The sequence below is a fragment of the Elephantulus edwardii genome, unplaced genomic scaffold (assembly GCF_000299155.1).
Source record: "Elephantulus edwardii isolate Elephantulus edwardi_28Jun2011 unplaced genomic scaffold, EleEdw1.0 scaffold00012, whole genome shotgun sequence".
Lineage (NCBI taxonomy): Eukaryota > Metazoa > Chordata > Mammalia > Macroscelidea > Macroscelididae > Elephantulus > Elephantulus edwardii.
The window spans coordinates 5724603-5738228 of NW_006399762.1; the positions used below are offsets into that span (position 1 = coordinate 5724603).

Here is a 13626-nt window from a genome sequence, read left to right on the forward strand (position 1 = left end):
TCCTCGCGCCGCCGGTCCCCCACTCCGCGCGCTCCTTGCCTTTTAAAAAGGACCCGGCCACACTTCCTCACTCTGCGCTGGGATTCCGCAGCCCCGCGCTTCGTCCCGCTCCACTTCACAGCAACTTCGCGGCCGCGCGCTGCCAGCTCTCGCTCGCCTTTGAAGTTTGCAGCGTTGACCGCAAAGTTGGGATACTTGGGTCAATTTCATTTTTTCGCTTTCATCCTCCCCCGTCTCTGCCTCCCTGTGTCGTGGGTTCCTGGATAGTGGTGCTTAGCATCTTGGCTGCAGCCAGGGACGGAAACTGTTTCGCGCACCACACCACCGACATTCAACGTAAGTAGCATTTACCACTAGTTACGATTAGCAAACTCAACACGTAGATGCCTGAGCTGGCCACCTGAAGAGGCTTTTATACACCGGGCTTAACTGGGCTGGGAGGCTAGGCGCCTATCTCTGAACTTTTGGGGACCCAGCGAGCTTCTTGGTCCCAGCAGGGGGAGGGCGACCTATCTGGAGCCGCAGACGGTGTGAGGGGTGCGGAGCAGGTCCCCCTGGGCGTCTCCCGCTGATTTCCTGACTGTGCGATGACTCGGGATGCAAAAGACCTGCGCGCCTGGGAAACGTGGGGATCTCGCCAAGATGCGATGGGATCCGGGGACTTGCAGAGCCTTTAAGCCCAGAATTAATTGGCACAGTTAACTTGCTTGCCTGCAGGGAGGGCTCTGTTTTATTCTCTGAGTGCAAATTCTCCTCCTGTCTCTAGAGAAAAGTCTTTGGGTCTAGGATATGGTTAGAGGTGCCAGCGAGAGGGACGCATAGCTAGCTAGCTTTTGGGGGAGCTGAGCGCAACTCAGGCTGCTAGAACCTTGGTCAGCCTCGCCTGGCGCACCCCCGCCTCTTCGTACCTTATTTGCCCTTTAAACGGTAGAATAGCAACTCTAAAGGAACTTTTCCAGTTCGAACAAGGTGGCCGGCGATCTGTACAGACTGCGGGCAGAGCAGAGCAGCCACCCAGGGGCGCCGCCTCCCGCCCCAGCCCGGCCGACCGCGAGCCTGCCTCCGCCTCGTCTAAGCGCAGGTCAGGGTTCGCTCTGCCGGCCAAGCTTCGCGTCCTGAGCTGCGCGGATCCAGGGCCCGCAGTCCCTAACGACGCGGAACAAGTATTCTCAGGTCCCTGCCCTCTCTTTGGGCACTTTAGTAAAACTGCTAAATTTGGGGTGCGCTCTTCTCTCTTAATCTTCCCTCTACTCCAGACCCAGGCCAGGGTCCCCGCAATCCTGTGCCCGGCTCCACGGGGGTCTCCGAGGCGGGGTGAGTTGCCGCGGGCCTTGACCCTGGCGGAGTCGCGGTTCCCTGCTCGGCCCCCTTCGGGGCGCTGTCCATCTCCTGCTGTGGGCACCAGCAGCTCCATTAAAGCGAAGACCTTGAGCGGGAAATGAACCTGAGTAAAGTCTCTGGCTTCCCCTCACCCCTTCCTATTTTTTTTTCTTCTTCTTCCATCTGCTAAGTTCTTTTTAGCAACTTAGTTGGGTCGGGTAATGTGTTTACTTCTCATCTTCGGATATCAGTAAATCATGAGGAAGGATTTATTTATTTAGTTGCTGATCTCCTCAAACACACTACTCTCTCATCCCCCTCCGCCCCTCCTCCTCTTGCCTCGCTTCCTGAACCCTTTTTCTTTTTGGAAGGAGGGAATCTCCGTACCTCCTCCTCCTCTCCTCCCACCCGGTCCCTGAGCCCTGGTGAGAACCGAGGGAGTCGTCAATGGAAATAAATAGGACCGGCTCCGTTCTCCGCCCCCTTCAAACAACTCAAATCCTCCCTGGGTTCACAGAAGTAGAGATAAAACATCCTTCCCGAGGGAGCGGCTGCTGAGGATTTGATGGGATTGAATTGTTTTATTATCCTGAAAGATGTGATGGATGGATGGGAGAGAGAATGTGCATACACAGCAGAGTGTGACTGAGGGCCTTCGGTATTTGTTATTATTCATTATTGCTTAATAAGAGTGATAATGAGGCCGTAACCCTAGCTGAGGGCTGTGTTTATACTTGGTTTGATTTTTGTCAGTCTCTTATTACAGTGGTTTCAGAAAGTGAAAACACCAAAAGGGTATTAATTCCTCACACTCATTCTGCATATGGGATTAATCAAATGCCAAAAAAGATACTGTCATTTTACCAATGTTTTAATCCACCAACTTTTAGAAAGCTGTCGTCATAAATGGCCTCAATTGCCTCAGTCTCTCACTTTTAAGTTTAAAAAAGTCAGCAACATAATTAATTATGGTCCCAATTCCCATTTTCAATCTAAACCTATATTCAGGATTATATTAAAATGTCCCATCAACTTATCCTTCAAGAGTAACTCTTGAGAGTTTTATGTTCTCGGAGTGAGGGGAGTAATTGAGAATGAGGAGCCCCGTAAGTACAGAAATTAGGACTATTTCAAATTTCTTTCAAAAATCCTTTTTTCTTTAAAGAAATTACAAGTTTCTTGTCTGCTCAGCTCTTAACATCAATGAATGTCCTTAATCTTTACCACACATTTGAAGCATAACCGCTTGCAGCTTTGTATTATTGTTTTCATTTTTATGTCAGGAAGTTTTATTCATTAAACCTGTATGTCAAAAAAGCAGGCACAGCGTGGCAGTAACACTCTGTTTTAATTAGCAACTATCATAAAAAAGAAGCTAGAACTCTGTAATGGGCCTAAATTGCTATGAATTATGTGTGGTTTAAATTACGCATTAATTTCAGCAGAACTGAAACCATGAATGTAAAATATCTTTTAATCACTTGCAGACACAGCTTTTATCTCTTTAAGAGGCAACAAAATACATAACTTAAAAATATTCAGAGTCGAAAAATAAGGGAAGCGCTCTCATCTCCAGTTTATTTCTCTTGGGTCTATTGAACATTCATATGGTAAAGGATGAATGTTAAAGACTGAAGACAAATGCCATAACCCTGCCATTGCCATGCACAGGGAATGCAGTGTTAGAAATAGCCACAGAGTCAGCCTTCACATAACGTAGAGACTTCTTCAAATTACTTCATGAACCTGGCAATTCAGATTTTCAGTTTCCTGCGTGGACAGATTCTGGAGTGGGGCTCTGGAAAGCAGTACTTTAAAACCTTAACAAATTATTTGCTAAGAGGAAAATTAAATGCAGTTATCAAACAGTGTTTACATTGCTAGCAGTTCAGATCAGTTTATAAAAGCTTAGAGCTTTTATTTTAAAAATAACAACAACATGCCTTTGTTATCACTGTTGTTAGGACAGACCTTGTTTTTGTTTTGACATGTGTATGAACAGGAGTGCCTGAATTTAAACATAGCACAAAATTAGTATAAAGTTTACATCATTTGCCCTGGTCAAAATGAAGATAACCTTTAATGATAGTGACCTTATAGTACTCTCACTACCTTCACCCCCCTTTTATCCTCTTTTTTCTTTCTTTGCTTCCTGTCTTCTTGTCAAATAAGTCTTCCTTTAGAAATCCAGGTACCCCTCATGATAGAATTATTTTTGTCAGTATAGAACTGCTCCACAGAATTTTCAGTGGTGAGTTTTCTGACATAGTTTACACCCAACTTTCCAGTTCTTTCTTTTTAATCTAACATTATCCTCTTTCACCAGTACAATCATAGGACCAGAAGTTGAAAGTTAACTGGATTTAAATACCCAGACAGACACTTTCCTATTCATTAAGAGCTTTTATTTCAGAATAACTGTTTCAGAATACCTAAAGGGGATGTTAACTGATTACTTAATCAATTGCCATGATTTCCAATGTGATTCTCTCCGTTGTATAGGAACTCCTTATAATTTACCAGAACTCCAGGGTTGTTTTGGTTCCACTGTCTTTTGGACTTCCATGATTTGCGTTATTTGTAAAAAAGAAACCGACAACAAATGAACCCAAGAAAAGTGCTAAGCGACCAAATATGATAACTGCCATCTTATTAACATTAAGAAGAATTGTAACTCGAAGCTCAGGTTTTTGGCAGATGGTGGGCCACTGTCTATATAACCCCTGGTCCTACTTCAACACAGAATGGTGGTTTCCAACCATGCAGACAGTGACAATTGTTGTTGTTGCAAACTCCCCTGTGATTGCATTTTGACACATCACATGTGAAAGGTAGGTCTTTAAAATAGGTACAATTTTTGTTAAGACAGTATTTTCCTGGGCCACACGTGGCACCATCCACTACTAACCCTATGTGTGGCTTTCCTGAAGCAAAGTGGGCATCATATCCAAAGCATGATTCCACTTTAACATCGTGAACTAATAAATGCCGAAATGTAGAGTGCTCACCTACATCGGGCATATTTTCTACTCCTGTGCAATGCAGCATTCCACAAAAAATATTTTCTTCTTCACATTTAATACTACTTCCTCCTCCTCTTAGCACAGCTGTCCCACAGTTGCCATACCGGTCACCTATCATGTTGAGTTTTTTATAACACGCTGGTGAAGAGCATCTCTAACTTGATAGCCAAAAAGGGACTGACATTGCATATCACGGTCACTACAGTTTCCTTTAACACAAACAGCAATTGGTGAACAAGGCTGGACGTAGGAGTCATTAGGGCATATACTAGCCTTTCCATCACAGTATTCTGGTAGATCACAAATTGCATGTATATCTCTGCAAATTGTTCCAGGAGGACTATATTTACATCGATGGCAGCAATCTCCACCACCACATGAAATGCCAATGGTCAAAAGACAGTTAGTCAGACACCACCTATCTTCAGAACATTCTTTAAATGAGCCAGTCACTTTCTTCCCTTTTATCTACAATCTTGTTTCCACATCGAGGAGCAATATAAGGGAAATTATAGTATGGGATATTTTCCCCACTTCAACAAGCATCCCATCCACTCATTCTAGTAAAGACAGCATCATAGGAATAGTTACTCAGCATATCTTGGAGACTAGGCATAAGAGCCATGACACAGCTACTTCTTTGAAAACAGTAACAATATTCCATATCATGATTTATTTTCATGGTATGACCTAATGCATGTGCTGAAATACTTGATGCCATAAATATATGATAAATTGTTATCCTTACATATAATGCTCCCCAGTTGGGATTGCACATTCTATTGAAGGCATAATAAGAACTGGTTCCTATAGTATGTCCCGTAAGAAGCAAACCAGCATCATGGCTAATTTTTTGGTACCATGACATCTTCCACCTGCCAAACACTGCTACTACACTATCAATAGTATCACGGGACAATACCACATTATCCAGAACATTCCATATGCATATCACACATATAAAGACATTCAGATGAACATGTTGAAAAATTGAATCCAAGATGTTGGTCATAATTACAATATTTTCTGTTATACTTGAAATATTTCTGTTTTGGAGGAATAATGAGTGAGAAGCTGTGGTACCCACAGATACACAGAACCTGCTTTAGGAGTTTCACCAAGTATCTCCTCTTCAAATGCTTGATTTAAATATTTCTCTTCAATAGTACACATTTCAACCTCCTTTAATTGTCCTTCTGACACAAGCCGAGAAACTACATGCTCAAATTTGGAAGATGTCTCCAGAGGTTTGATCTCATAAGTCAAGTCGTCCACCTGCAGCATGCCACGAAGGCCCCCAGAGCAGGTATCCAGCGTGGCCATGGTCCCAGGAAGCCCTTGCAGGTAGCTGAGGTAGTAATAGTCTCTGGGAACAAATGGATAATCCACCTGCATGGCACCTTGGTCATTGTCTGTAACAACAGGAAAATGTCTTGGTAGTAGGTTCTTCTTGACCTTCATGTGCACTATATGTCTTCGGCCCTGGAAGCGCATGCTGTAGGACAGCTTATCTGTCCTCCCAGTTCCACTCTGCCTGTGTGGCACCTTCCTTGGAATCACAACTTCATAGTAAGTGAAGCACCATCCTGGTGGGCTATGGGAGAAACTGACAGAGGACAGGAGTGCCCAGAGAACCTGCAGCAAAAGAGGACTTCTCAGAAGGGGTTGGGTCCAGGCAGGCCTCATAACTGAAGGAGTTCTTAACAAAGAGAAAACTCAGTCAATTAAGAGGCAAGGAGGACTATGCCTGAAATAACAACTTTCCTAGTGAGGCTCTGATGGAAATAGGAGAGTAAGACCAGGGACATGGTCCTCTGAGTGTGGCAGAGTCAGAGTCATGGTTATTACATAACAATGAATATGTGCTCATTAGGGGCAGGTGGACTTGCTGACCTGTGGACTCGAGGGAATAGGGATAGAGAAGACTGCTGCCCACTAGTTTAGATTTTTTCACTGATTCTTACCTACTACGTTGAATTTAAAATGAGGACCTTGTTATTTATACTACAAATAGGCCCACATGGTTTATTGTTATTATCATTGAGTTGATGGTGACTCATCAAGACACAGTGAACACTAGATCTGAACCTTGCTCTGTCCTGTGCCATTCTCAGTATTTCTGACACACTGGAGTCCATTGTTATAGTCACCATGACAATCCCTCTTGTTGAGAGTCTGTCTTTCTTGAGCTGACTCTTCACCTAAGCGTGATGTCTTTCTCCAGGGATTGGTCCCTCCTGGCCACATGCCCAAAGTGTGTGAAAGAAAGTTTCTCTATCCTTGCCTCCAAGGAGTATCCTGACTTCACTATCTCCAAGACAGATTTGTTCTCTTGGCAGTCCATGGAATATTTAGGACACATCCAAATATACTTTACCCCATCAAAATTAGCTAGGAGATAAGGATTCTGGAGCTTCATTTGACATGCTTTGGACATGTTGAGGGGCAGAACTGGTTCTTGGGGAGGGATGCCATCCATGCTTGGGAGGGTGGTGTGACAGTGCAGGAGATAACAGCCCTCAATGAGATGGATTCATTCAATGGCTGGGGTAATATAGATAGTGTGTCACAGATAAAAAGATTGGCACAGAATAGAGGAGGATTTAGCGCTCTTATGCATAGGGTCACTATGAGTAGCAAGCAACTTGACAGCACGTAACAACAAAAGCAACAGTATTCAAATGAAGAAAAAGACATTGAAGTAGTCAGGCGTACACTGAGTGAAACACATAATTAAAGATAATACAAAGTTATAAGGTACATTAAAACAAGGATACAGGGACAGGGACTTTGCCTTCTTCTCACTTCATGTCTTTCATTCACAAGAAGAAAAAAAAAGAAACCCAGGTACTGATAAAGGCAATCACCAATTTATGATTGAAATTTGTCTAAGTCACCACCAGCTTGTCATTAAGAAGAAAGTATAGTCTTTGCATTGAGTCAAAGACAGTCACCCACAAAAAAATTTCATAGACATAACTCATTTGCCCTTGAAAAAACAAAATCTAGAGTATCTAAATGTTTACTTCTGAAGAACATCATTTACTCTTCCTCTGTCATCTTATAATCATGTAACAGATAAATAGCTAAACAAGTTAATAGTAAACGGTAAACTGGATCAAATCTTTGCTTTGAAAATTGATTTCAGTATTAAAAGTCCCTGCCATTAAAATACTCCAATTAAAAGAAACTGCTTTCATACTTGAAGACTAGACCAAACTCGGCTTTGTTTTCTTTTCCTACCAAATTTCATATAATAACCAACACTTGGGAAACATGATGTAATTTGCCCATAAATTACTTTTTTCCTATCTGTAGTAATGAGTTCAAGTACGTCAGAGTAGGTTAGGATGGCACAGGACAGGATGGTTCATATCTGTTGTTCATAGGTTCACTATGAGTTAATCTCAACTCTACAGCGCCTAACAACATCAGCTAGTAAGAAAAGTAAATACTGTATTATTACTGTTGTTAAAAGTAAAAAAAGAAAAAATCTCTTATGGTGTACATAAAAAAGATAAAATTGCTGATATTTTTTTGCATTCTATCATAGTTGTTTTCATTGAGTTTTTTTTAATATAATAAATTCAGTTCTATTTCTAGAAGAGCCTTCACCATGTGAGTGTGAATTTGTTTTTGTCTGGATGTGTATACAGACTTAAGTGTCTCTTGACATTTTTGAGATGGCACTTGACATTTGCCCTTCCTCAGTCCATCGTGTGTAGGCCAACACCCAAAGCAGGTGTGTTCTTGGCTTCTTACTCTTAAGCATACAACTCCAAGTCTGATACCCACATTTCTTCCCCTCCTTTTGACATTTTACTACTAAGAAAAACAATTGACAAGTCCATAAATTTTAGTCTCTTGAAGAATTTTTGTATAACATGTAATATGTAGTTGAAATTCCTTCAAATAGAAGATTGCTTGTTTTGGATTTATAAAACTAAAGGTAAAAATTTTATCAGTATAGAATGAAAGCAAAGTAGCAATAAGTTTCTGTAGACTGTTCCTTTCCAGATGAAGAGACATCTGACCACAGAATGGCTGGGTATAGAGTCCTATTACAATATCAGTTTTGTTTTTTTAAGAAACTTGTTGAGCTATATTTGATTTTCATTTCACTTTAAAGTTTGTGGACCTCCCGTTCATAGGGAAAACAGAGAAACTTCCAAGATTACGTTTCATTATCCTTGTAGTAAGTTTTGAATTCTTTGGAAACCAATGTATTTGAATAAGTTAATGAATATTTCTTAGTTTTCATTTGTTAATTTTTTTCCTGTAGCAAATTTGAAAATGATACATATTTAATGTTCATGTGTTTTTCTGAATTATATACTTCTGGTTTCATATAAATCTTTTAAAAAATAAATGGAAGAATGATATCATCAGAGGTCTCTTATTTCCTACTTTGAAAGAGCTTGCTGTATTTTGTATAGTCATGAGAAAGGAAGAAAACTAAAAATAGTGTGATTATATAACTTTTGGAACTTTTGAAAAGAACTCCATCTCAATAAAAACATGATTAATCATAATTGGGAATTATCTTTCCTATAGAAATACTTCAAGGTACACTAACCAAGTAACCAAAATGGAATAAATATTATGTAGTTGATAGCATGTGTTCATGTCTGTTTTCTAGATGGAGTTATTTCAACCAAAATCAGTTACTGAGTGTAGTAAATGATGATTGAGGAAGTTTCTGTTAGTGGTTTCTTCTCCCTAAAATGAAATCAAAGTGAACACTGTCTTCTTCCTGCTGTATGCTCAGAGAGAGTGTATTCCAAAATCAAAAGCCCTAACCAAAAAGAAATATATCCAACTATGTTTAGATTTTGTATTATCAATGACTAAAAGTTGTCATAACTATTGCTTGTCCTTTGAGGCAAAGCCCTTAAATCCACATAGATAAGAGAGGAGATTAAAACTTAACACTTCTAAATAAGTTGTAAAAACAAAACTCATAATTAGAAAGCCTTGTGAAGTGTCACATCATTTTGTTTGTTTTACGTTCACTGTGACAATTTTTTAAAAGTTATAAGAACTATGAACAGGTTAATATATGAAAGGATAGACAGTAGCAGATCTGGAGTGTTGGTGCTTTTAATTTGTTAATTGTTGTGAATCAGTTCCCACTCATGGCAACCTTGTTGTTGTTGTTGTTGTGTATCATTGAGTCAGAACCAACCCATAGCTGATCCTCATGCGGGTATACAGTAGTAGATAGCCCATCCCTCTCCTGCGAACTAATGAACTTGAAAATAGTCTGTGTAAGAGAGTTGGTGTTATGTGTAAGCATGCTAGATGTAAAAGGGCTTAATTTGTTTAGGATTTGTTTCTCCAGCTTTGATACTAGGAGTGTTAGGTACCAATGCATGTATCAATGGTTATCATTTATAGCACATTGTGGTGGTAAGTAAACAATAGCAATTGACGTAAACCTCAGAGATGGCTTTGATTATTCTCTGTGTTCAGGTCAAGTGTACGCTAAATCCATAGACATTGCCAAGTGTAACATTAGGCAGTTCTTTTCAGTAATAAAATTTGTTTCTGATTAATTATCAGAGTCATATCTCAAAAACCCACAAACATAAATGTATTTGATCCATTTTAGTTATCTTGTTTAGAAGTACATTTACAGAAAAATAATAACTATGTTTACCCGTTAGGATTAGTATCAGAGTTTACATCTACATATTACATTTATATGAATAGCATTCAGTGTGCATAGTGTAATTCCATATTAAATTACAGCATCCACTAAAATTCATTGATATTATCAAAATTTTAAATGAGGGTTTATTTGGAAGTAACTGGATCCTGGAGTTGAAGACTTATTTGTTGTTAACAGTGCTGACAGAGATCGGAAACAGCAGTGCTAGCTGAAACACCTGGCAATCTGGGAAAAGACAGCAATCATTTATCTCTTGGCCTCCCCCAGTCCCGGATATGAATGTCAGTGCTATTGGTGACCCTCAGAAGTTTGTGAAAATGTGTTAGGAAAATATATTACTTTTTCTAAATGGAAAAATAAAACTGCCTCTTAAATGGGAGATAAAAGCTCAGCACTCTACTGATCGCAGTAACACAATTAACCATGGTAGCAAAGGGTTAAATGAGAATCCTGATTGAGATGGCCTGAGAGGTAACTGAGAGGGTTACTTTGTCCCTAAATATACAAATATTACTAATATCTCTCATGATAAGAAAATAATATCTACAGGAACACTTTCTTTAAAGTAGTTTTGTGTCCCACTTAATGTTGTTAACTGTTATAGTTGTTGTTTACCATCAAGTCAGAACCGACTCATAATTGATCCTCTGGCGGATTTTCAGAGGCAGTTAATAATATGGGAAGAGATTACCCATCCTTCTCCCTCAGAGCAGCTGATGGCCTCGAACCACTTACCTTTAGGATTGCAGTGCAGCCACTAGGCCACTAGAGCTACCCCTTGAATTGAGTGAAATACTTGGCAATCACTTGCACAGCAAAACAAAATATTTCTCTGCTATCCCCAAGTGGGTAAAAGTGGAAGGATATCCTGGCAGATGGTGGAGCAGGGAAATAAGTGGGCAAAGATGCGTGTGCTAAGGGCAGGGACAACATGGATACAAATGATTACTTCCACAATAAGGGATATATCTTTCACTTTTCTGTAAAACTCTGGTATGTCGGATACTTCTCTCAATCTGAATATTCAGATTAAGACAGACTAGGAAGAAGGATTGGCCATCCACTTCTGAAACAGTAGGCCTTTGAAAACCCTATGTACAACAGAACACATATAGATAACAGAAAGGGCAACTGAGGTTGATCTTTCAGGTATGGAAATACAAAGGAAGAGGAACAGTTGTAAGCAGACACTAGTGATTGGGACATGGAATGTGAGAACCATAAATGTTGGAAAATTAGATATTGTTAAGGAAGAAATGGAACGTATAAATATTGACATACTAGGCATTGGGGAGATGAGATGGACTGGCATGGGGCATTTTGAATCAGATGATCACATGATATATTACTCTGGAGATGAAAAGGTGCGGAAAATTGGAGTTGCTTTCATAGTTAAGAAAGCCATTGCTAGATCCATCTTGAAGTACAATATAGTGAGTGACAGGATAATATCCATACACATACAAGGAAGGCCAGTGAATACCACTATCATTCAGATATATGCACCAACAACCAGAGCCAAGGAAGAGGAAATAGAAGATTTTTACCAACATTTGCAGTCGGAGATTGATCAAACATGCAATCAAGATGTATTGATAATAATGGGTGACAGGAATGCAAAAGTTGGGAACAAAGAAGAAGATTCAGTAGTTGGAAAACATGGACTCGGTGACAGAAATGGAGCTAGAGAGATAATGATTGAATTTTGCACAATCAATGATTTGTTCATTGCAAATACGTTTTTTAAGAGACATAAACGCAGGTTATATACGTGGATTTCACCTGATGGTATTCATAGGAATCAGATTGATTACATCTGTGGAAAGAACCGCTGTAGAAGCTCAATATCAGCTATGAAAACTAGGCCAGGAGCTGGTTGTGGAACAGACCACCAACTACTTATATGCAAGTTCAAGCTGAAGCTGAGGAAAATTAAACCAAGACCACAGGAACCAAAATATGACTTTGAGTCTATCCCACCTGAATTTCAGAACCATCTCAGGAACAAGTTTGAGGCCTTGAACATTAATGAGCGAAGACCAGATGAGTTGTGGGAGGATATCAAGGGTATCATCCAGGAAGAGTGCAAACGGTCATTGCAGAGATGGAAGAGGAAGAGAAGACCAAAATGGATGTCAGAATAGACTCTGAAAATTGCACTGCAGTGCAGAGAAGCCAAAGCACAAGGAAGAATTCAAGATACTAAAGAGTTGAATAGAAGATTTCAAAAGGCAGCACAGAATGACCAAGTAAAATATTACAATGAAATGTGCAAGGAGTTGGTTGGAGTCAGCAAATCAAAAGGGCTAAACTTGCTCAGCATTTCTTAAGCTCAAGGAACTGAAGAATAAATTCAAACCTCAAGTTTCTATAATCAAGGATGCTTTGGGCAGAATATTAAATGATCCAGGAAGTATTAAAAGAAGATGGAAGGAATATCCTGAGTCATTGTATAGAATGGAATTGGCAGATACAGAAGAATTTCATGAAATAACATATGAGCAACTATGGTGATGAAGGAAGAAGTTCAAGCTGCTTTGAAGGAAATAGCAAAAAATAAGGCCCCAGGAAGTATTTCAGATAACAGATATTGCCCTGGATGTGCTCACCAAGTTGTGCCAAGAAATCTGGAGAACAACCACTTGACCAACTGACTGGAAGAGATCTATATTAGTTCCCATCCCAAAGAAAGGTGACCCAACAGAGTGTGGAAACTACAAAACAATATCATTGATTTCACATGCAAGCAAGATTCTACTGAAGATTATCCAAAAACGACTGGAACTGCACATCAGCAGAGAACTGCCAAAAGTCCAGGCTGGGTTTAGAAGGGGTCATGGTACTAGGGATATTGTAGCTAGTGTTAGATGGATCTTAGCTGAAAGCAGGGAATACCAGAGGAATGTCTATCTGTGTTTCATTAACTATGCAAAGGCGTTTGACTCTGTGGACCATAACAAACTGTGGCTGACTCTGAGAAGAATGGGAATCCCAGAACACTTGATCATGCTAATGAGAAACCTATACTTGGACCATGAGGCAGTCATAAGAACAGAGCAAGGAAACACTGCATGGTTCAAAATTAGGAAGAGCGTACACCAGGGAGGTGTCCTGTCTCCATACTTTTCAACCTGTATGCAGAACAGATTATCCGGGAGGCTGGGCTCTATGAGGAGAAATGTGGGATCAAGATTGGTGGAAGATCTATTAACAATCTGCGATATGCAGATGACACAACCCTGCTTTCTGAAGCTGAGGAGGACCTGAAGTGCTTGCTGCAGAGAGGGTCAAGGACTGCAGCCTCCAATATGGATTGAGGCTCAATGTGAAGAAGACAAAGATTCTCACCACTGGACCAATTGGCAGCATCAGGATGGATGGTGAAAAGATTGAGATTTTTCACAGCTTTAGTTTGCTTGGCTCCACTGTTAACACTCTTGGCACCAGTAGCCAGGAAATTAAAAGACATATTGCCATGGGAAAGTCTGCTGTGAGGGACCTCTCCAAAGTACTGAAGAGCAATGTTGTCTCTCTGGAGACTAAGGTGTGTCTGATACAGGCCATGGTCTTTGCTATCACTTGTTATGCATCAGAGAGTTGGGCAATGACAAA

General features: G+C 40.4%; 1 pseudogene; it reads right to left on the reverse strand.

Moving 5' to 3' along the window:
- Positions 1–4032: 4032 nt before the first annotated feature.
- LOC102865454 lies at positions 4033–6029 on the reverse strand (annotated as a pseudogene).
- Positions 6030–13626: the final 7597 nt, after the last annotated feature.